Raw genomic sequence first — 2801 nt, 5'->3', positions numbered from 1 at the left:
GGCACAATCATTGCTCACTGTAACCTCAGCCTCCCAGGGTCAGGTAATTCTCCTAGCTCAGACTCCCAAATAGCTGAGATTACAGGCATGCACCACCACACGCGGCTAATTTTTTTGTATTTAGTAGAGATGGGGTTTCACCATGTTGGTCAGGCTGGTCTCGAACTCCTGACTTCAGGTGATCTACCCACTTCAGCCTCCCAAAGTGCTGGGATTACAGGTGTGCGCCTGGCCAACTTTTTGACATATTTCAAGATGGCTACTCGGAAGACTGGAAATAGCTTCTTCTACAAGAATAGCTGAAAAGCTGTGTTTGCTGGGGACATTTGCCTTTGTAGAGAAAATCGGCATTGAAACAGACAGGCTTTCCCTGAGATACTCCCTTGTCTGGGTTTAGGAAAGATTAAATGAGTCTGGCACGTTTAAATTTCTAGAAACCATTTCCTAGCTATACTTCCCAAGAGGAGGGCTGCTCCCTGGGAGGTTTCATCCATGTAACAAGACCACCTCTCCTGCCAGGCTCCTCTTTCTTCCTTGTCGTCACCTGTCTTCCACAAAGCCTGATTTACCAACTTACAGCTCTGTGTTTTCTGTAACCTCAAGACAGCATAGACGTGTTAACTACTTGCCTTTCCTGGAGTTTTTATATATATAGTATATATTTGTATATCTATTTATAATATACAAATATTTGTATATATATATTTATATATATTATGTAAAGTCCAAGTGCATACTTGTGCACATAATTATATCTGTAAACCTTTTTTTCCTGTTAATTTGTACATTATCAGTTTGTTTTATAGACTCAAATAATTAAAACTTCAAGGGAAAAATTTAAAGTTTCCTATAGAGAAAAGACAAATATATATGTGACAAATAATATTTAGAGTGTAAGACGCTTTTTAAAGGTATATTTGCAATTTGTGTCAAAACATTTAAATATACGTTTGTTGCTTTAACTATAAAATTTCAAATAATTTAAGCTAAATACATAGTATATGCAGAAAATTTAGCAATATTTGTATGTAGCACCTTACTGTGCATTACTGTAACCAACTGTCTAATATAAAGAACTAATTAAGGTAGCACCTACTTTTCAAATATCTCATTTTTTTCACACATCTATTAAATAAGACAAATAACCTTTAAACTTTATTTGTAAATTTGCAGAATAGTATTTTTCAACAGATGGTTTATTTTAGCAAATTCCATCTTCACATTGTGCTATGCTTTTATGAGTTCCAGCTGTTAACGAGTATTATTTTACTGCTGAATCTATCATGTGTCAAATACTTGCCCATAATGTGCCATAAAACACAAGCAATATTCTTATTTTCGACTTGGGGCAAATTAAAATCTTATCAGCAATTTAAAAAATCTAGAGTGGTCTTCTTCTGGATATTTTAAACTGGTATTTTTCTCTTTATGTTTTGGTGAGTTGTCTTATCAAGGAGAAGAACTCAAGCTGATTATTCTTTTTTTTTCTCTTCCATCCATCTCGCAAGTGTGTTAATAATTTCATTTTTCAGAAAATGTTCTTTCATATCCATTTTACAAGATGAGAGACGTTTTAACATCTTCCATTCAGATGTGATACCGGTAATGGAAAATATTCCAGCTTCATGAATATGGTGAGACAAATACTTGTCCGTCTAACCTCTTTCAGTGCCAAATGTTTACTTTACTCAGTGAATTACTCAGTTGACTGGTAATTTCTTCTGAAATCACAAATGAGAGCATCAGAGGTCTGGCTGTTGTCTTTACCTCATATGACTCCCAGTGCAGACATTTGTTTCTATGGAGCACAGACAGTTGAAAGGATTGACTTCCTGCCTAGAATAGTTTCTGCTGTGCTTCTTATCCTTCTTGTGGAGATTTCAGATGATATGAATTGCTTTTCTATCCTAAGAAAAAACTCAACAATTCTCCCACCTGAGAGGAATGTAAACTGTAGGAAGTTAGCAGAAGCAATCTCTAAAGTTTTTACATTGTTTGTTGTAGAATGCAGCATTGGTGTCTCCATCACTAAACTTTTCTTTTTTTTTCTTTTATTGTTATTATACTTTAAGTTTTATGGTACATGGGCACAATGTGCAGGTTTGTTACATAGGTATCCATCTGCCATGTTAATGGGTGCTGCACCCATTAACTTGTCATTTAGCATTAGGTATATCTCCTAATGCTGTCCCTCCCACCTACCCCCACCACATAACTGTCCCCGGAGTGTGATGTTCCCCTTCCTGTGTCCATGTGTTCTCATTGTTCAATTCCCACCTAAGAGTGAGAACATGTGGTGTTTGGTTTTTTGTCCTTGCGATAGTTTACTGAGAATGATGGTTTCCAGTTTCATCCATGTCCTTACAAAGGACATGAACTCATCATTTTTTATATCTGCATAGCATTCCATGGTGTATATGTGCCACATTTTCTTAATCCAGTCTATCGTTGTTGGACATTTGGGTTGGTTCCAAGTCTTTGCTATTGTGAATAGTGCCGCATTAAACATACGTGTGCATGTGTCTTTATAGCAGCGTGATTTATAGTCTTTGGGTATATACCCAGTAATGAGATGGCCGGGTCAAATGGTATTTCTGGTTCTAGATCCCTGAGGAATTGCCACACTGACGTCCACAATGGTTGAACTAGTTTACAGTCCCACCAACAGTGTAAAAGTGTTCCTATTTCTCCACATCCTCTCCAGCACCTGTTGTTTCCTGACATTTTAAGGATCGCCATTCTAACTGGTGTATCTCATTGTGGTTCTGATTTGCATTTCTCTGATGGCCAGTGATGATGAG

Source organism: Nomascus leucogenys, unplaced genomic scaffold (genome assembly GCF_006542625.1).
Source record: "Nomascus leucogenys isolate Asia unplaced genomic scaffold, Asia_NLE_v1 000664F_135951_qpd_obj, whole genome shotgun sequence".
In the NCBI taxonomy this organism is placed as follows: Eukaryota; Metazoa; Chordata; class Mammalia; order Primates; family Hylobatidae; genus Nomascus; species Nomascus leucogenys.
The sequence above is the reverse complement of the archived record's forward strand: the minus strand, read 5'-3'. Positions refer to the sequence as shown.